At 42.6% G+C, this 22,551-nt stretch overlaps 1 protein-coding gene across 4 annotated transcripts in view; it reads right to left on the bottom strand.

The window, feature by feature from the left end:
- The window catches only part of TPST1 (tyrosylprotein sulfotransferase 1), a 131,173-nt gene extending 110,659 nt beyond the window's left edge, over window positions 1-20,514 (bottom strand). Inside the window, exon 1 of one of the 4 annotated variants that reach the window (XM_036020864.1) lies at window positions 14,792-15,004. The gene's annotated coding sequence lies outside the window, so the exon portion shown is untranslated. Of the gene's footprint in view, window positions 1-14,791; window positions 15,038-20,390 lie in introns of those variants that run through there. The other 3 variants (XM_028523584.2, XM_036020862.1, XM_036020861.1) reach the window with 3 other exon arrangements.
- Between the last annotated feature and the right edge of the window lie 2,037 nt (window positions 20,515-22,551).

Here is a 22,551-nt window from a genome sequence, read left to right on the forward strand (position 1 = left end):
GTCTCCAGCCATCTTTTCCTGACAGACAGAAACCCTTTTCACAGCTGGATGTTATCTGGGTTCCCTTCTGGCTTTGGTGCTGCAGACTGAGGAGCCCAGCTTGAGGTTTAGACCCCACACTTCTCAGGGAGAACCCCCCTGCCACTGAAATATCCCTCTGGAATTTTAGCTGCCACCTGTGGATCCCAGCCAGCCCTCTCATGTTTTCTCCACACTCCCTACTAGTCATGTTGTGAGGAAGTGATTTCTTCTGTCTGTTCTTGGTTATAAGGTTCTCTCCAGCTAGTATTGTTAGTTATTCAGGATGACTTCTCTACAATTTAGTTGTAATTCAAAACTGATCATGGGAGAAGGTTAGTGTAGTTTCCACTTACCCCTCTGCCATCTTGGATCCCTCACTGCAGTTTTATTTCCATTTCTCTGCTGATTAGTGACACTCAGCATCTTTTCATGTCTATTGGCATTTTGCATGTATGCTTTGGAATAGTCTATTCACATCCTCTGCCCACTTCTTAATTGGATTGTTTGTCTTTGGGGTTAAGTTGTATGAGTTCCATCTATATTTTGGATATTAACCCCTTATTGGATGTATCATTGCTAAATTCTTCTCCCATTCTTTAGGTTGTCTTTTCATTTTGTAGATGGTTTCCTTTGCTGTGCAAAAACTTTTTTGTTTGAATTCATATGTATAGGTTTTGATTTCTTATTCATTCAGCCACACAATGTCTTTTGATTGGAGCATTTAATGCATTTCCTGTTAAAATAATTATTGATAGGTATGTAGGTATTGATAGGTACTGACAGGTATTTTGTTATTCATATTTTTATCATTTATTCTTCTTCAAGAAGTCCCTTTAACATTTTTTTTAAATGTACTTATTGATTTTGGAGGAAGAAAGAAGTGGGGAGGGTGGGAGACAGGGGGCAGGGGAAGAGATAGAAACATTGACTTCTTGTTCCACCTATTTGTACATTCATTGGATGATTCTTGTACATACCCTGACCAGTGACTGAACCTGAAACACTGGCATATCAGTATGATGCTCTAACCAACCGAGCTACCTGGCCAGGGCCCCTAAACATTTCTTGAAATATTGGCTTTGTGGTAATGAATTCCTTTAGTTTTTTTTGTTTTGTTTTCTTGTATGGGAAGCTCTTATCTCTCCTTCAATTCTAAATGATAGCCTTCTTGGTAGAGTAATCTTGATTGAATCTTGGTTTCCTTGCTTTTCATTACTTTAAATATTTTGTGCCAATCAGCTGACAGTCTTATTGGGGCTCCCCTGTACATAACTAACGGCTTTTCTCTTACTGCTTTTAAGTTTCTCTCTCTGTCTTTAACCTTTGGCATTTTAATTATGATGTGTCTTGGTGTGGACTTCTGTGGGTTCATCTTATTTGGGACTTTCTGGGCTTCCTGGACTTGTATGTCTATTTCCTTTGCCAGGATAGGAAAATTTTTAATTATTATTTCTTCAAATAGGTTTTCTTTTTTAAAAATATATTTTACTGGGACTTCTGGCCAAGATGGAGGTGTAGGTAGACCCACTGTGCCTCCTCACACAACCAAAATAAGGTCAGCAACAAGTTAGAAACAAGATAACCAGAAACCAGATCTGACAGAAAACTAAACTGTATGGAAGTCAGACAACCAAGGAGTTAAAATATACACATTCATCCAGACCGGTAGGAAGAATGGAGAGTGGTTGCAGCACAAAAGCAGTGGCACCCGTGCATAAAGCATCCCAGGCACGTAAGGCATCCCAGGTACATGATCGCAGCAGGCAGACTCTGGGCACACAGGCAGCTACCAGGCCTAGCAAGGTGGCGACTGTGAAGCAAGGCACTGTGTGTAAGGTGCCTGGAGGTCCAGGCAATCCCACATTCCCACACAGATAAACCAGGTAAAATTGGGCAGTAAGACAGACCGTGCAACCCAGGGTCCCAGCACCAGGAAATAGAACCTCGGGACACTGATTGAAAACACCTGTGGGGGTTGAGGCACAGGGAGAGACTACCAGTCTCACAGGAGAATGTGTTGGGAGACCCACGGGGTCCTAGAATGTGCACAAGCCAACCCACATGGGAACCAGCACCAGAAGGGCCCAGTTAGCTTGGGAAAAGCGGTGGAAGGGACTGCAGGCTGACAGAGACTAGAGGAAGCACCATTGTTCCCTCTTAGACCCCGTCCCCACATACAACATCACAACCCAGCAAACTGGGTTGCCCTGCCCTGGTGAACACCTAAAGCTCCATCCCTCATACATAACAGGCATGACAAAGGAAAAAAAAATGGTCCGAACAGAAGAGCAGATCAAAGATCCACAGCAAATACAACTAAGCAACCAATAGATTGCCAACCTATCAGATGCACAGTTCAAAACACTGATGATCAGGATGCTCACAGAATTGACTGAATTGGTCGAAAATTAGATGAAAACATGAAGGCTACGATAAGTGAAATAAAAGAAAATGTACAGAGAACCAATAGTGATGAGAAGGAAACTGGGACTCAAATCAATAGAGTGGAAAAGAAGGAAGAAAGAAACAACCAAACAGAAAAGAATGGAGAAATAAGAGTTCAAAAAAATGAGGAGAGGCTTAGGAACCTCCAGAACATCTTTAAAGGTTCCAACATCTGAATTATAGGGGTACCAGAAGGGGAAGAGGAGGAGCAAAAAGTGGAAAAGTTATTTGAACAAATAATAAAGGAGAACTTCCCAAATCTAGCAAAGGAAATAGACTTCCAGGGGGTCCAGGAAGCTCAGAGAATCCCAAAGAAGTTGGACCCAAGGAGGAACACACAAAGGCACATCATAATTACATTAGCCAAGGTACAAATGAAGGAGAGAATCCTAGAAGCAGCAAGAGATAAGGGGACAATCACCTACAAAGGAGTTCCCATCAGACTGTCAGCTGATTTCTCAAAAGAGACCTTATAGGCAAGAAGGGGCTGGAAAGAAGTATTCCAAGTCATGAAAGGCAAGGACCTACATCCCAGATTGCTCTATCCAGCAAAGCTTTCATTTAGAATGGAAGGGCAGATAAAGTGCTTCCCAGATAAGGTCAAGTTAAAGGAGTTCATCATCACCAAGCCCTTATTATATGGAATATTAAAAGGACTTATCTAAGAAAAAAGATAAAAAATATGCACATAGCAACAGGGGAGTGGGAGGAAGAGAGAGGGGAAAAAGGTACAGAGAATAAGTAGCATAGATGGTAGGTACAAAATAGACAGGGGGAGGGTAAAAATAGTATGGGAAATGTAGAAGCTAAAGAACTTACGACACATGGACATGAACCAAAGGTGGGGAATGTGGGTGGGAGAGGGTGTGCAAGGTGGAAGGGAGTGAAGGGAGAAAATTCCCCCCCTTCATTCCCCTCCACCCTGCACATCGTCTCCCACCTACATCCCCCCTCCCCTGCTTTAGTTCATGTCCATATGTCATACTTAGTTCTTTGGCTTCTACATTTCCCATACTATTCTTACCCTCCCCCTGTCTATCTTCTACCTACCATCTATGCTACTTACTCTCTGTACCTTTTTCCCCTCTCTCCTCCTCCCACTCCCCTGTTGCTAACCCTCCATGTGATCTCCATTTCTGTGGTTCTGTTCCTGTTCTAGTTGTTTGCTTAGTTTGTTTTTGTTTTAGGTGTGGTTGTTAATAATTGTGAGGTTGCTGTCATTTTACTGTGCATGTTTTTTATCTTTTTTCTTAGATAAGTCCCTTTAACATTCTATATAATAAGGGCTTGGTGATGATGAGCTCCTTTAACTTGACCTTATCTGGGAAGCACTTTATCTGCCCTTCCATTCTAAATGAAAGCTTTGCTGGATAGAGCAATCCTGGATGTAGGTCCTTGCCTTTCATGACTTGGAATACTTCTTTCCAGCCCCTTCTTGCCTATAAGGTCTCTTTTGAGAAATCAGCTGACAGTCTGATGGGAACTCCTTTGTAGGTGATTGTCCCCTTATCTCTTGCTGCTTCTAGGATTCTCTCCTTCATTTGTACCTTGGCTAGTGTAATTATGATGTGCCTTTGTGTGTCTCTCCTTGGGTCCAACTTCTTTGGGACTCTGAGCTTCCTGGACCTCCTGGAAGTCTATTTCCTTTGCTAGATTCGGGAAGTTCTCCTTTATTATTTGTTCAAATAACTTTTCCACTTGTTGTTTTCTCTTCCCCTTCTGGTACCCCTATAATTCAGATGTTGGAACCTTTAAAGATGTCCTGGAGGTTCCTAAGCCTCTCCTTATTTTTTTGAATTCTTATTTCTTCATTCTTTTCTGGTTGGTTGTTTCTTTCTTCCTTCTTTTCCACTCTATTGATTTGAGTCCCAGTTTCCTTCCCATCACTATTGGTTCTCTGTACATTTTCTTTTATTTCACTTATCGTAGCCTTCATGTTTTCATCTAATTTTCGACCAATTCAGTCAATTCTGTGAGCATCCTGATCATCAGTGTTTTGAACTGTGCATCTGATAGGTTGGCTACCTCTTCATCAATTAGTTATCTTTTTTTCTGGAGTTTTGATGTGTTCTTTCATTTGTGCCTTTTCTGTTTGTTTGTTTTTTGTCTTAACATGCCTGTTATGTAGTGAGGGATGGAGCCTTAGGTGTTCATTCAAATAGGTTTTCAATCCCATGTTCTCTCTCTTCTTCTTTTGCTTACCCATACAGTGAGATTGTTGGTATGCTTGATGTTGTCCCAGAGGACCCTTAAACTATCCTTTTTTTATTCTTCTTTTTTCTTTTTGTTGTTCTGAATGAGTGTTTTCTGCTACCTTTTATTTCAAATCACTGACTTGATCCTCTGCTTCATCTACTCTGATGCTGATTCCCTCTAATGTATTCTTTATTTTAGTTATTGTATTTTTCACTTCTGACTAGTTCTTTTTTATGATTTCTATGTCCTTTTTATAATCTTTATATCTTTGTTGAAGTTCTCACTGAGTTCATCTGTTCTTCCCCTAAGTTAACTATAACCAGTGTTTTGAACTCTGCCTCTGATAGATCGCTTGCCTCTATTTTGTTTAGGTCTTTTTCAAGATCTCTTTTCCTGTCCTTTCATTTAGGACATATTTCTTTGCCTCCCCATTTTGCTGCTTCTCTTTATTTTTACATATTAAGTAGATCTACTAAATCTCAAAGTCTTAGGTGAATTAGGTGTCCTTAGTGGCCCAGTAGTACAGTCTCCCTAGTCACCTGAGCAAGGTGCTCTGGGATGCCCCTTCTGTGGGTTATGTGTACCTTTCTGTAGTAGTTGAACCTTGATTGCTGTTGGCACATCAGTGGGTACAACTGACCTTCAGGCCGACTGGCTATGAGAACTGGCCATTACTATAATGGTTGAGTTGTTGTGTGGGGGCTGACTCCACAAAGTGGGATTCACTGTTGCAGGGCTCTGGTGCCTGCTGAATCCACTCTGTGTGTGTGTTGTTTGTGGAGCTAATTGGATAGTGCTCTTGTGAGGTCTGAAGCCAGTCACCAGGTTTGTTGATTCTGGGGCCTCTTAGGAAGAACTTGGTGCAGTCCCAGATTAGTTGCTTCTTGCTGCTTGCCTGGCCTGGGCCACCTAGTAGAAGCTACAAAGTCAGATGAAGTTGGTAGTTGCCTGTGTTGGTAGTTGGTAGTTGGGTGTCCCTGAGAAAGGCTATGCTGCCATCTGAGGCTGGCTGCAACTAGTGCCAGATGGGAGTCACTTAGCAAGAGGTAGAGGGCATGCTGTGGCCAGGTGCTGCTTGGGGTTTATGAAACTTTGAGAGATTTGAAGTATAGACAGGCCACCATTTGTAACAGCCACTTAAAAGGATTCAGCCTATGCATGAGTTGGTTGAGGCAGGTTCTCAGGGAATCACCAGAGTGTGGGGAGTTTGATGGACATGCAGATTTGGAGCCTACCTGCACCTGTCAGCTCTGTGGGGTGAGGGTTCAAGAAAGGAACAAAATGGCTGAGGGAGCTGCCCTTCCAGCCCTTGCCCTATAGGCAGACAATGAAGTTTCTTCCAGTATGTCCCTGGTGCTTTTTGAGCTGCTGCCCAGCACTGGACCTTAAAGTGAGTGCATCTGTCACTAAGTAAGTCCATGTGTATGCCCTTTAAGAGGAACACCTGGGTCTCTAGAAGCCCTCTATCTCACCCAGATGGAATCCCTGGTGATTATCATGGCCAAATGCTATGGGGATTCCTGTTCCCAGTACTGGTGCTCTGGACAGGGAAGCCCAGTGTGTGGATGGGACCCCTAGCTCCTCAGAGCGTAACTCCACCACCAAGATATCCCTCCTAAATCTTAACTACCACATGTGGGTGTGGGACCAGACCATTTCATATCTCTATCTTTCCTACCAGTCTTGACATAGCTTCTTCTTTACATCCTCACTTATAAGAGCTCTGTTGAGCTAGTTTTTAGGTGGTTCTCAATGGTGGTTGCTCTATAATTATTTGTAATTTTGATGTGGTCATGGGAGGAGGCATTTAACTACTATGCCATCTTGACCAGACACGGAGACAATTGTTTAATTAGCTGTCTTCAATAACAATAATAGTTGAAGCTAACAAAACATTGACCAAAACTTAAAATTAAACACTGAGGATTAATTGTATATATAGGGCTTAGAAAAGCTCCAATATATTCTTGATAATCTAAAAGGCATGCATATGCCCAGGAAAGACCTGGGAAGGCCCTCACCTCTAACCTCTGGCTGACCATGATGTTCTGTACAAGCAGGAAGTGAAGGATAAGATACAGTATAAATTGGTGGAGTATGAAGGGAGTCAAAACACATGCATACACACAGCCCCTCAGCAAAACCTAGGGGATGTATAGTTTCGAGACATTCAAGGAAGTCTGTTCAATCATTAGATGACCACTAGGCTAATGAAGCAGAGACTCAGTGATTACATGGGACAAAGAATACAGACTTTATAGAGTTAGATCCAAAAAGTAACAAAACAAATAGCAACAACAACAAATTTTGGAGGAGAAGGGTTTGATTTCCAGAGTAGCCACATTATATTATTTAAAGTGTCATTTTTCAACAACAACAACAAAAAAACTATGAGAAACATAAAGAAACAAGAAAGTATTGTCCATACACAGAGGGAAAAGGGTAGTCAACATAAATTATCCCTGAGGAAGTCCAGATGCCAGACTTACTAAACAAAAACTTTAAATCAGCTACTGTAAATATGTTCAAAGAACTAACAAAGACCCTGTCTAAATAATTAAAGAAAATTATGAGAATAATTTTTCACCAATAGGAAATACTGATATAGGAATAAAAATTAGTTCTTTCAAATAAAAGAACCAACAAAAAATTATAGATTTGAAAGGTACAATTGAAATGAAAAATTCACCAGACAGGCTCAGCAGCAGAACAAAATCAGCAAACTTAAATAGATAGATCACTTTTTCAGTAGGGAGAACAAAAAGAAAAAAATGAAGAAAAATGAACTAAGCCTCAGACCTGTGAGATATCATCAAGCATATGAAAATATGCATGAAGAAGTCCCAGAGGTGACAGAAGGGGGGGAGGTAAAATTTATATAAGTAAATGGCTGAAAACATCCTACATTCAATGAAATACATCAAACATCCAAAAAACTAGATAAACTCCAAGTAGGATAAACTCAAAGAGATGTGTACCTAGACACATTAGAGTCAAGCTGTTAAATGCCAAAGACAGAGGATCTTGAAGGCACCAAGAGAAAAGTGACTTATCACATATAAAATCCTCAATACGACAAACAACTGACTTCTCATGAAAAACCAGAGACCAGAGAGTTCTGGCCAAGATGGAGGTGCAGGTAGAAATGTTTCACTTCCTCGCACAACCAAAAGAAGGACAACAACCAATTTAAAAACAATAGCCAACCAGAACTACCAGAAAATCAAACTTCATGGAACACTGACAACCAAGGAGTTAAAGATTCATTCAGACTGGTAGGAGGGGAAGAGATAGGCAGCCGGGGAAGGCGGCAGACCACATGGGCAAGGTGGGGGCTGGCTGATTGGGAAACTAAAGACTCAAAACCTCTAGCTGTAAAATTCTGTGCGGGTTGTGAAGGCAGGAGAAACTCCCAGTCTCACAGGAGAGTTCGTTGGGGAGGTCCAAGGTATCTTAGAATGTACACAAACCCGCCAGCCTGAGAATCATCACCTGAAAGGGCACAATCTGCTTGTAAGAAGTGAGGGAAGTGACAGAAAGTGGAGCTAGAGTGCAGCGAGTGACACTGTTCCCTCTGGGACCCCTCCCTCACATACAGCTCCACAACACAGCAAAGAGGGTTGCCCCACCCTGGCAAATACTTAAGGCTCTGTCCCTTACAACATAACAGGTATGCTGAGACAAAGAAATATGGCTCAAATGAAAGGAGAGATCAAAACTCCAGAAAAACAGCTAAGCAGTGAGGAGACAGACAACCTATCTGATGCAGAGTTCAAAACACTGGTAATCAGGATGCTCACAGAATTGATTGTGCTCAGTTGCAAAATGAAGGAAGAAATGAAGGCTATACAAAGTGAAATAAAGGAAAATACACAGAGAACCAAGAGGAAGGGAAGGGAACCAGGACTCAAATCAATAATTTGAAACAAAAGGAAGAAATAAGCATTCAACTGGAAAAGAATGAAGAAACAAGAATTCAAAAAAATGAGGAGAGGCTTAGGAACAGGGACAATTTTAAACATTCCAACATCCAAATCATTGGGATGTCAGAAGGAGAAGAGGAACAGCAAGAAACTGAAAACGTATCTGAACAAATAATGAAGGGAAACTTCCTCAATCTGGCAAAGGAAATAGACTTCCAGAAGTCCAGGAAGCCCACAGAGTCCCAAAGAAATTGGCTTGACCCAGGGAAGCACACATCAAGGCATATCATCATTAAGTTACCCAAGATTAAAGATAAAGAGAGAATCTTAAAAGCAGCACAAGGAAAGGAAAGAGTTATCTACAAAGAAAGGAGTTCCCATAAGACTGACAGCCAATTTCTCAAAAGAAACCTTACAGGCAGGAAGGGGCTGGAAAGAAGTATTTGAAATCATGAAAGGCAAGGACCTACATCCCAGATTGCTCTATCCAGCAAAGCTTTCATTTAGAATAGAAGGGCAAATAAAGTGCTTCCCAGATAAGGTCAAGTTAAAGGAGTTCATCATCACCAAGCCCTTATTATATGAAAAGTTGAAGGAACTTATCTAAGAAATAGAAGATCAAAAACTATTAACAGTAAAATGACAACAAACTCAACTACCAACAACTGTTATAAAAACAAAAACAAAAACTAAGCAAACAACTAGAACAGGAAGAAAATCACAGAAATGCAGATCACATGGAGGGTTATCAGTGGGGAGCAGGAGAATGGGGGGAAGCTACAGGGAATAAGAAGCATAATTGGTAGGTATAAAATAGACTGAGGGAGGTTAAGAATAGTATAGGAAATAAAGAAGCCAAAGAACATATGTACAATCCATGGACATGAAGTAAGGGGCAGGTGGGGAATGCTAGAGAATGAGGGTAGAGCAGAAGAGGGATAAAGAGGAGAAAAAAAACTGGGACAAGTGTAATAGCATAATCACTAAATATACTTAAAAATAATTGTAAAAAGAAGAAAATTAAAAAAAAAAAAAAACAGACCAGAGGTAGTAGGATGACATAGCCAAAGTGCTAAGAGAAAAGGACTATTGATCAAGAGTTCCATATCCATGCCCTGGCTGGCTGGCTCCATTGGTTGGAGCATTATCGTACACACACACACACACACACACACACACACAAATTCTATATCCAGCAAAACTATCCTCTAAAAATGAAGGAGAAATTAGGATGCCCCCAGTAAAAACTGAAAAGACCTGTTATATAAAAAATAAAGGGAGTCCTTAAGGTTCAAATGAAAAGACCCCAGTCAGTAACCAAAATTCACATGAAAAATATAAACGGCACCAATAAAGATAACTATGCAAACACAAAAGACAGTATAAATATGTTTGTAACTCTTTTCTGTTCCTATCTGAATTAAAAGATAACTGCATATAGCAATAATTTTAAAACTGTCAATGGGCTTTTAATGTGAAATATGTAATTTGAATGACAATGTAATTATTGAATGACAATAATTAACAGAACTGTATTTAGGCAAGGGTCTTGCATACTACCGAAATTAAGTTGGTATAAATCAGAAGCAAACGGTTTTCAAATATTAACTATAATCACCAGGAAAATAAAGAAAATTATAAAAGAAATATTAAACTAATTAAAATATACACTGGAAAATATTTAATACAAAAGAAGGCAATAATGGAAGAACAGAGGAACTAAAAAGATGTAAGACATACAGAAAACAAATAGCAAAATGGCTAATGTAAATCTTAATGGACAAGTAATTATATTAAATGTAAATGGATAAGACATCCAAGAGGCAAGAATGACTGCAGCCCTGATTGGTGTGGCTCAGTTGGTTGGGCACATCCCACAACCTGGAAGGTTGCTGGTTCAATTCCCAGTCAGGGCACATGCCTAGGTTGTGGGTTCAGTCCCTGGCTGGGGCATGTACAAGAGACGATTGATGTCTCTCTCCCACATCAATATTTCTCTCCCTCTCTTTCTCCCTTCCTTCACCTCTCTCTAAAAATAAATAAATAAAATCATTTAAAAAATGAATGACTGTGCAAGTATGAGTGACCTGTCAAGCAGCCAAGATACAGTTGGTCAGCTTGCAAATCCGTGAATTCAAGATCTGCTTTATACTATTTACCAAACTGACTCATTTAACCAATTTTTATCATTTCTAAAATATACCAAGAAATGTGTAAAAAAGTGACAAAGAGATAAATAAGGCATTGTGATACTGTAATACAATAATTATTATAGATTAGAATATATGGTATATTGGGTCTTCATCCCTGGCTCCTAGCACAGAGCTCTATAATCACTGGAATTTCTTGAAAGGGGTGAGAGGAGCATCTTTTGTTATACATAATAAGCCTCTTTCAACCATATTTTAGAGGGTGGAGTTGGTAACCTCCAAGGAGAAAGAGGCAGTAGATTAAGTTAATTACCAGTGGTCAATGATTTAATCAGTTAGACCTGTGTAATAAAGCCTCCATATATACCCTAAATGAAGGATTTTGGAGACCTTCTAGACTGGTGAACACACTGAGATGCTGGAAGGATGGCATGCCCAGAGAAAGCATGGAAACTCCATGTCATTTCCCGCATACCTTGCCCTATGCATCTCTTCCATTTGGCTATTACTGAGCTACAGCCTTTATAAAAAAACAAGTAATGATAAGTAATAACCTTTTCTGAGTTCTGTGAGCCATTCCAGCAAATTACCAACTTGCGGAGGAGGTTGTGGGAAGCCCCAATTTATAGCGAGTTGGTATAAATTAAAGCACAGGTCACAACCTGGAACTTGCAACTGGCATCTTAAGTGAGGCACAGTCTTGTGGGACTGACAGTCCTTAATCTGTGCAGTCTGTACTAACTCAATGTAGCATCATAATTGAGTTAAATTGTAGGACATCTAGTTGGTGTCTGGATAATTGAAGATTTGCTTAATATAAAAGGAAGACCCACATATTTTGTGTTAGAAGCTGTGTGTAGTGTAGAAGAAATGGTAGTTTATCTTTAGGCATAGTCCCAGACCTCAAGAAATTCCTAGTCTTGAGAAAAAATGGACCCATGAGAAATAATTTACAAAGAATGTGATAAAAAATACATGCACTTTAATAAGGTACATGTACAAAGCACCAGGAAAGTAAGCAACAAACCATGCCAACAAAGTGGCACTCATCCTGATTTTTAAAGGATGAGTTAAATATTAAAATTCCTTAGGATTCTACTACTCCCTCTTCAAGTGCTCAGCCCAGTTCTCAGCACTAGCTGCATATTGCCATCATATGGGAAGTATTTTTTAAATGACAAGGTCTGGACAGGATAGGTGGAGGTGGGAAAGGGTATAAGGGGGATAACCGGTAATGGAAAAAAATTTTTAAAAATTAAGAGTTTGACTTTTATTAATAAATAAATGACAAGGTCTGAACCCACACCAGACCAAGTGAATCAGAACTTCTATGGGTCCCTTGATCCCCTCATCCTTATTATTATTATTACTATTTTTTTTAGAGAGAGGGGAAAGGAGGAAGGAAACAAAGAACAAATAGAGGAGACAAAACATCACACGTGCTTGTGCCTGGGCACTGAATCAGCAACCCAAGCATGTGCTCTGACCAGAATCAAACAGGTGACTTTTTGTTTTGCAGGACAATGCTCAACCAACCGAACTACACTTGTCAGGGCTCATCCTTACTTCTTAAAAGCTCCCAAGGTGTTTTAAAGTAGTGTCTGGGTTGAAAATGACTGACTCAATATTTACGGGAAATATAGTGCAGGCCTGAACCAATCTTCTGGCAATGAAGAGATAAAGATTTCAGGTAGGAACAATAGGATCTACCGTAGTCTTAATGTCAGAAGAGAAGAGGATGTTAAGCTTTCTAGAGCAGACTTTAAAATAGAAGGAGTCGTGTGTACACGCTTGAGGGAGCTATGAGTAGAGGGAAGGGAAAGGAAAAGATAACCAAGTTTGAAGTACCAAGTATCCATGTATATTTATCTAATAGACAGATAAAAATAAGAAACACCTGAAGTCCAAGAAAAAATCAGGACTGGATACACATCTTTGAAAACCATAAATATACAGGTGTTATTTGAAGCCATGAGAGGAAGTGTAACCAGATAAGGAAATTATAGAGAACAGAAGAACCAAAAATGAAACTCTAAAGACTACTACTGAAACTCTAAAGACTAATCTGAGGGGAAAAAGGGGAAGCATCAAGAGAAGGCTTTTATTTTTGTTTCAGATGGTAGAAAGCTGAGTATGGATGAAGGCTGGGGAAAAAATAAGAATATAGAGGGAGATCAGAGATGTTAGCCTTAGATAGGAGGACTTACTCTGATAAAAGAAAAGATCAGAAATCAGATAGATACAGGCACACACAAAAAAATGACAGACCCTTAAGGGTTCAGGGCTCATGCCTACCAATTTCTTCTGTGAAGTAGGAGCAAAATAAACAATGAAAAGAAGTCAAGAGTAGGACAAACAGAGGAGATGCTGAAAATCTATAAACATTCATTTAGGTTTTTAGTACATAAGAGGAATTTAGGGGGTAAGTCAAAGCATGTCCAGGCAATTGAGAGTAAAGTTGGAATCCAGTTTAGAATCGCACCAGTAGCTGAGATACATGATTTTCTCCAGCCTGCTCCGGAGATTCCAGAGCAGGAAAAAAGCCAACTGTTTGATTCATCCAGGCTTGGAGACCATCACAGCAAATGTGGCAAGAATGGCTTGAGGCCAGTAACATTGCTTTTATAATTTTGAAAAGTCAAATTTATATTACTCTTTGGGAAATGGACTGCAGCTCTTTCCTCTGATAGACAAGTCTGTTTTGGAGGCGTGGAGGCAAGGGGTTCCGCTACTACTCTTTCACTCTCAGACAACTTGTCAAAACCATCATTCCTAAGCAATTTTGATCCCTTCAGTAGCTGATTCCAAGAAATCTAAACCTGATTCCTCCTAACTCTTAAAGAATGAAAATTCACTGCAGGACTGGACTATCCAGCTGAGACAAACACATTATACATTTCTTACATACAATGCTATTTCAGTTAAGAGGTAGGAGCTCTTTCCTAAAAAAGATGGGGGTGGGGAGGCGGGGAATAAGGGAGTAATTATACTGCAAATCTCACTAAAAATGGCTAACAAAGCCAGTTAATATAAAATAGCACAAAACAATACATATAAAATTTAGAACAATACATAACACAAAGATTTATTCAATTCTTCTGAATATATGCAGTGAGTAAATAACTGACAATTTAATCCCCTTATCACATTTGGAGTTCACAAATTCATCTTGCTATCACTCATACCACTCTAAGTTAGTGGGTAATCCCTTTGGATACTAGACCTCTTGCCACCACCATCTGGAGAATAAGTACAAAGCCTAGAAGGAAGTCTAAAAGACTAACATGTGTGATCATCCACCATGTGCCAGGCCTACTGTGTGCCAGACTCCAGGCAAGGCACTTTACATATTAGCTACAGCTCACTTAAAGACAAATTAAGATGTCAAAACTGTAGATGTGGCATACAGGACAGTTAGTATCTGAAAGTTTAGTGTAAAGGAGAGTGTTAGCTACGATGGTTGATGAAAAGAGAGGGGAGAAGAGGTGAGTTTGGAGAGGAAGGCATCTGGGAGCAAACAGGCAAGACCCTGGACACCTAGGGGATGCGGGGCGGGGGAGGGGGTTGCTGAAATGTAGAGTACGAGGTACAAGGGGCAGAGATGAGGATGAGCCTGCAGAAGCGAAACCCAGGTAGAGGTAAGGGCAAAAGACCTAACCCCATGGGATGGGGGTGGGGTGTCTCATCCGGGAAAGGCGCCCCGAAGGGCTGCGGTGGGCTGAAACGTAGTGTCAACGCAGGGAAACGGGAGAGGCAAAGAGGGGGCAAGAGGCCGACTCCAGCGGGGGGCGAGCTGGGCAACCGCAAACCCCGAGACCCGGAAACGCTGGCGTTGGGGGAAGTGGGGTGCGTGCAGGGGTCGGCCTGTCCACAACGTGAGGCGCAGAGCTTGTGGGGCGGGGCAGGACCACTGCCCAGGGGCAAACCGGGATATAGGCGGGTGAGGCGATGTGGAGCCAAGGGATGCCAGGACCAGGACGGAGCCAGCGGGATTCAGAGCCAGGTGGGCGGCGGCGGGCCGGCAGCGGGCCGCAGCGAAAGCGGCGTCCCCCTTACCTGGGATGAGTGAGGAGCCACCGCGCCACCTCCCCAGCATCCTGGGCTCAGCCGCTTCTCCCAACGCCTAGGTGGGGGCCATTCCACCCACCCCAAGAGCCCTCCCTCACGGCCAGACGCCAGCAGCTGCCCGCCCTGCCTGGCCCCACGGAGCAGCGTAGAACAGACCCGCACCAGCGGCCGCCTCAACAGCGACTCCCGCTGTTGCCGCCTCGGTGACTGCCTCCAGCCTCCCAGACAGGCGTAGAATCACACGCCTGCGGGGATTGGTTGCCCGGCCCCCGGCCCGGGCGATGAGTCAGCCTCTCTGATTCGTGGGTTCCGCAGGCTCCCCACTGAGGGAGGCGGGGCCCTGAATTGCGCCTTGTCCCACAAACGCTGAGGGGCTGGGGTGGGTCTGACGTTGTGGTTGGGGCGGGGGCGACCCGCTTCAAGAGGGCGAACACTCCTGGCAGGGACTGGGGTGCCACCTGCCTGGGCAGGTTGTTGCTCGAGCAAAGGTGTGCGTGGCCTGGATGGAGGGGAGCCACATGGAGGTGGCTGGCTGCGCTCAGCCCCAACCATTCACGTGAATGGCCTTCATCCGTGAAACCCCGGAATAGGGTAAGAAAATGAGCTTTTTCGGGAAGTTCACCCTCTTTGCTCACTGCTTCAAATACCAACCCTGTGCCCGCTACCAGAAGAGGAGCTTTTATCTCATTGGCGATAACTCAAATGAAAATTGATGCCAGCAATATTCTACGCCACACAAAACTGTAAATGAGTAAATTCCACCACAAGGATGGGGAACTGATTCCTGAAGAATAAAAAAAAGAACTGAAAACTAGGAAAGGAGAAAAGGGCAGAGGGGGAAGGGAGACATGGGGTGGAGGTGGAGGGGAGCTGAAATTTCACAACTGAAAATTAACTGTTCAAGTTTATAACTCCTGTGAAAATGAATAAAGGAAATCTCATCTAAAACGAAGTCGGGAGACCCTGAAGAGGTAGTGCTCAGGCACTAATCACTCATTGCACCTTGTAGACTCCCAGAGGAAGAAAAAATGTTTCTCACAGGGAAGAAATTGACTTTACTAATCCAGCAGGAGGAAGATTTTCTTATCCAGCAACAACCCATCCAATTAGTAGCCATCACCACCCTGACCTCCGGCTCTCTTCCAATGGACTTTTCCTTCACAGCATCCCTCCCAATTTCCTTTCCTTTATAAGGTTCTTCTTCTTTGTTCTCTTGCCAGTGGTTTGCCATAGCTTGCATGTCCTGGATTGAGATTCCTCTACTATTCCCAAATAAACCCATTTTACTGGTAAAATAACCTCCTTATTTTTAAGGTTGACACTTCTTATAGGCATGGCCACACCAGGTTCTGTTAAAGCAATTCTTCAACTCTATGAACATACACTAAAGAAAGCATGCACTTAGGAATTTCACAGCAGTGTTCAAACTTGATGTCTACCATTCTGGATGTCCTGTTATGTACAGAATGAGGTCTATAGAATATGAACCTTAGAAAGTTACTGTAAAAATCAAATGCAGTCCACACAAAAACATGTGCACAAATGTTCATAGCAGCATTATTCATAATGGCCAGTAAAGTGGAAACAAACCAGATGTCCATCAGCTAATTAATGGATAAAATGTCATACCTATACAATGAAATATTATTCAGCCATGAAAAAGAATAAAGTTATGATACATGCTACAACATGGATGAATCTTAAAAATACTAGAGTAAGTGAAATAAGCTAGTCACAGAAGACCACATATTATGGGTCCACTTATGTGAAATGTCCAGAATAGGCAAATCCATACAGACAGAAAGTAGGAGATGCCTTAGGCTGAGGAGATAAGGGGGAAAATGGGAAGTGACTGCTAATGGGAATAGGGTTTCTTTTGGGGTGGTTAATGAAATATTCTAAAACCAATTGTAGTGATGATTGCACAATTGTATAAATATACTAAAAACCACTGAATTATGTAAGTAGGTAAATTTTATGGTGTGTGAATTATATCTCAATAAAGCTGAGTTTTGTTTTTGTTTTTGTTTTTTAAGATCAGATGAGCTAACAAACCTCTGAAAGCCCCTGCCTATGGTGACTTTCTAAGAACAAGGGTTCAGTATATCTAACTTTGTCTTTTTCTTTATTCAACTGGCAACATCTTGTAAGCAGTTTGAAATCTGAGGAAATTTAAAGAAATATTCACCATGATAGTTTTCTTTGGAACACCTCAATCAAATGAAGATGATTTGACACAAGCTATTTTGGGGATTACACATTCATCAAAAGAGAATGAGCAAGGTCAGTAGTCGAGAGCAAGGGAAAGGAAGGAAGGAAATAGCACTTTACGAGGTAATTATGAATGGATCCAAAGTCATTCAACCAGCTTTTATCATTAAGGGCTATGACCCATGCCACCTCCCAAATTCCAGATGCTTCAAGGAAAGAGCTCACCATGACCTGAGTAAGCTGAAGCCACTGCCAGCACTAATGGGCATTAATCACATAAACACAGCCCCTGCCAGTCTCTCTCCACAAACCAGAAATACAATTTTCTGAGATGACCTCTGCACTGCTTAGAAAATGTGTTGCCCACCTATAACATCTCAAAAAAGAACTGAGTAGCCAGGTGGGGTTGGGGGAGGCTAGCGCTTATACCTCATGTATTAAACTGAGAACAAATTCCAGATAAGGGCAAGAGCAGAGTACACAAATCCCTTCAGTAAAACTTGGCAGGGTGGTTGGCTCCCTGCCCATCACATGGCAGGATGTCTGTCTCCCTGAGCAAGACAGCTTCAGGTGGCTCCAGGGCCACATTGTCACAAGCAGCCAGAAGCTTGATCTGAAACAAAGCCCAGGGTCACTTGGAAACAAGCTTGTTCTGCTTTCTAAATCTACCCCCAATCCCTATAGTATATGTACTGAGAGGAGCAGAATTTTGCTACAACAAAATATGCCTTTTATGGGATATTGATTTTTTTATTTGAGTACATTAATTAAAGCTGGGAACAATGAAACAAGAAAGGGCTTAAGAAAGAAGAAACAGCAGGAGAGACACTAAGCAGGCTGCTTTGGCTCTCTAGAAATGTTATGGGAAAGAAGTGAGCCACAGCAGGGCTGCTGTCAGCTCACTGGAGAGTCAGAGAAAAGGGAACCTTAGGGGCAGGTTCAGGGTGTTAGCCCAGGAGGAGCTGCCATTGCCCATTGCTCCCCTGGTTGCAAGTCTCTGGGGGTCCCTTACAGTTTAGGAGATGCAGGCCTATGGGGGAAGGAGAGAAGGGGAAAGATGCAGGCATGTTCCCAAGACAGAGAGCGTGCCTACAATATTTATTATTTTAAGCTGGTTATTTTTAAGAACCAAAGGCTCAGAAAGAAACTTTGACCTTCCCATCAAATGCCTAAAAGAAGTTAGATAGGTCCAGGAAAAAAGCTATCATCATAGATAACTACAGTTTTATATGAACTAGTATAGCACTGACCAGGTGACTCAGTTGGTTGTAGTGTTGACCTGTACACCAGAAGTTTGTGGGTTCTATCCCTGGTCAGAGCACATGCCTAGGTGGTGTGTTCAATCTCTGGTTGGGCATGTACTGGAGGCAGCTGATCAATGTTTTTCTCTCACATCAGCATTACTCTCTCTCTCCTGCTCCTTCTCTCTCTAAAATCAATAAACATATCCTTGGGTGAGAATTACACACACACACACACACACACACACGAACTAGTAAGTAATAGACAGGGAGGGACCTTTGATCAAAGATCTCTTTGTGTGCCATTGTTCAAGATGGCCCAGAAAACATTTGTTTACTGAACACTTGAATTGCCTTCTTCCCATTTGAATTCCCAAACCACAACTCTCCCCCCAGCACCTTAACTCAAAATGGCAAATAAGCTTCAGCTGCACAATTTGTCCTCAGGCCCCATGTTCTTAAGTTACTCTCCTATAAAATTAATTTTGGTTGTTTTTTTTTCCTGTTAATCTGTCTCATGTCAATTGGATTACTAGACCAGCCAAAAGAACTCAGAGAAAAAATTCCCCCTCCCTCACAGAACTAATAAGAAAAAAGACTCCAAAATATACTCTAGGTGAAAATAAAAAAATTAAACATAGTGTATGTGATATGCCCATTGTATTTTGAGTACACACATGTACGCACACCTGTGCCTGATTTTCAGAGATGATCTCCAGAAGTATGCACAGTAAACAGGCAACAGTGGTTGTGTCTGGGAGGAAAACTGAAGGACTTAAGCACAAGAGTGGGAAAGATAATTATTTTTCACTGTATCCTTTGAAATTTTGTGTGAGACATTTATTTGGATTACCTATTCAAAATGAATAAATATTTAATTTTTTTAATAAAAAACTTTCTCCTGGAGAACTCACTGTTTAAGCCTCTACCGACATGTGGTTCACATGGCATTTGTACTTCTCCGTGTAGTTTAATGTCTCATACTGAGTACACATATTCTGAACACTCTGCATTTCTTTTCCCTCCCAAGATTTACCTTTTCCAGGTGGTAGAGGTCAGATTTGGATAACCTCATCTGAGGGCAAAGGCAGCTCTGCCCCCTGACCAATGGGCAATTCTAAGGGCTCAGAGCTTGTTTCTTCCAAACAGCCCAGCAGCCCCAGCAGCCTCAAGAAAAAGAGAAGAAGTGGACAAGTACCAACACCCTACTGAGAGCCAGGAAGCCGCTGCCCTCTAGGCCAACCTCTGTGCAGCTTCTGCCTTGGGGATTCATCTTCCAGGAAGAAGGCCTGGCCAAGGGTAAGTGAAGACCCCTTACTACAGTGATCTCACCTCCTGAAGGAAAGTGTGTCTCTGTGCAACACACATAAGAATGTTAAGGCTTTGAGGAGAACTAAAGAGGAAGCACAGCTCTCCCACACTTTTATTTTGAGGGGTTGTTGGCTGTGCTTTGGTTTTTGGAAGGACAGAAGTGCAGCAGATCTCCCGTCATGGCATTTCCATTCCCACATCTGGCATGGAGAGACGATAAGGATGGTGTGGAGGTGGAAGGGACAGGGAAGCCCTCAGACACAGAAAATTGGGAAGGAGAATCATGCCAGGTCCAATTTTTTTATTCTCTAGCTTCCTGAGGGAGCTAAAAATGAGAGTTAGAAGCAAGGGGTTTGGACACAGAAAAAAGGAATAGACAGACTACCTTTGAAAGGCAAGTACAGGAGCAGAGATTTTTCAGAGAGCACAGGCATGGCTGTGAGAGGAAGTGGAAAAGTAGGAAAAGGAAGTTCTTGAAGGTAAGGGCAGAAATAATGATGACAGGAGATGGTTTATCTGCCAGTACCTCCATCCTTTCCCCTGCACAGGGCCTGGCACTAATTAAATGAATGGACGGGTGAATGAATGGAGAGATGATTAGCAAAAGCTGTGACTATCCATGAAGGCCACCAGAGCAAAGCAGCAAGGGACACAGGGAAAAGAATAACAGGGTGCTTAGGGTCCTGCCTGGAAAAGCAGGGAGACAGACTCCAGGTGAGGGCTGCAGGGCCAAAAGATACGTGCTGGGGAACTGAAACTAAACATTTGCTTGACTTAAAGTGACACAAAAGCCCTGGCTAACTTAGAGCAAGTTAAACACTTACCTGAAAACAGCATCAAAGAGCCAATGAGTTTCAGGAGACATCTCACAATTCTCTCAAAGCCTGTGGGATAAAGGGATTTGAGACAAAAAGAAAATGGTGATATAATTTTAAGAAAATCAGGGGGAAAGGAGCATGCCTCCTTACTTTCCCCACCTCTAGATCCAGGAAAACTGACTAGGTCAGGCCCCTCAGCCACATCATCATATTAAAATGAGAATCCAGCTGAGCCTCTGAGCAGGCATTTTCCAAATGGCTACGGAATTCCTGCACCTTCCAAAAATACCTCTTCATCCAACTCCTGCCAGGGAGGAAGGGCCACATGCCCAGGCTGTGACCAACCAGTAGGGCTTCCTGAGCCCTGGAGCTGCACTCACATGCTCAGCAGACCCCAGATACAGGAAATGCCCTCTTGCTCAGTGGGTAAGCACAGCCAGACAGCTACTGGTGCTGAGCCTAAGACTGGGAGAAAAGCATCCTCTAGCTCCACTTATGACAAAAGAGATTATATAACTTCCAGGAGTAGTTTCCAAATCTAGCTATGCATATAAACCACCTGTGCAGCTTTGTAAACTAGACACCAAACTTTTCATCAGTTTTATAAAGCAGAAACTCCGTGGGACAAGTAGGGGGTAGTGACTGGGAGTTGGCATGAGAAGGACTTCAGAGAGGCTAGTTGGTGATATTCTGTTTCCTGTCCTGGGAATTACCCGGTTTGTTCACTTTGTGAAAATTCATCACACTGTTCACACATGTGCACTTTTCTGTGTTTGTTGTAAATTCTGCTCCCCGGCAGTGTTTGAGAACCACTGAGTCAAAGCTCCAGGATGGGAGCCTTGGGATACACTAGAGGTGCTGGGTGCTGTTGAGTATGGGCTGGAGTTGCTGCAGGTGTCTGTCTCCCTTCTTGGGCAAACGTCTGGCCTATATGGGGGACAAGCTCCAGGGAGGGGAAGGACTGGGAGGGGAAGTACTCCAGGGAGCCCTTCTCTGCCCACAGATGCTGACTAGTGGTACTAGTGCAGACCAGGAACAGCTGCCAAGCCTAGTGATCTCTCCTGTACCGCACCTCTTGCACAGAGCTTATCCAGGCCCCCTGTGACCTGATTCAAAAGGGCAATTTTCTCCAGTGGTTTGGTTTCCCTCCCTGATTAAAGAGACTGCAGAGGCTACCAAATTCTAGCCACCCTTTCAGGTCCCTTTCCCAAGGAAAGCAGCTTCTATGGAGGATATGCTACTCCTGGCAGGATCTGGGTGACTCCAGCACATGAGATTTGCCAATATCCCGAACCAGGCAAGTTCTAGGCACAAAGGACAGAGCAGTGAACAAGTCAGTCCCTGCTGCACTGATAGGTTTTTATATTATAATATAGAGCCTGGCATTTAATTACAACTGAAGGGGATCAGAATTCTCCACCTCAAAATATGCCACTGTGGCATAAGGATTCTTTTGAGCTGGAGGCAATTAAGAAACAGAAAACACAGGAGGAGGTCTTTGTCCTTCTGCCTGGTGCAAGGCATAAATTTCTCTTTCGTGAAAGTTTCCATTTGTAAAGAGCTAGACTCAGGGAAAGGAGTGAAAATTGGTGAAGGGAACGTCAATAACTTAGATATGCAGATGATACTGAAAGGGTCAGGCCAGTTTCCCAGCCTGCCAGGCTGCTCATGACCCAGTCAGGCCAGTTTCCAACCCGCTGGACTGCCCAGGGCTCAGTTATCTCCACTCAATTAATAGCCAGAGGCTTAACTCTCCCCCACTGTGCACAATAGACACCTGGCGCCCACCACAGTGACTGGCGGTCAGACTAACCCTTCTGTACCTGGAAACCGCTGCCCTTTACCTAACCTATTGTCCCAGCTCACATCCTGGAACTCTGAAGCACCTGCCTGGAAGAACAAGAAACTAAGATACCAAGGCTAAGATAGCCCCTCCCCTAGCTCCTCACAAACCCCACACTTTTTCTTTTAAAAACTCCATTCCTGCCTCCCCCCTCCCTCACTGGGAGCTGCAGTTGATCCCAACTCAGCCTTCCTGTAATAGCAGCATCAAATAAGGCACTTGGATTAGATCATCCGGTTCCTCCCACCTCTGTTTCTCTCGCATTTCTAATAGACACCATTTTTAAATTTTATTTCATTATAGACACTATTACAGATGTCCCCA

This window comes from Phyllostomus discolor, chromosome 3, assembly GCF_004126475.2.
Source record: "Phyllostomus discolor isolate MPI-MPIP mPhyDis1 chromosome 3, mPhyDis1.pri.v3, whole genome shotgun sequence".
NCBI lineage: Eukaryota > Metazoa > Chordata > Mammalia > Chiroptera > Phyllostomidae > Phyllostomus > Phyllostomus discolor.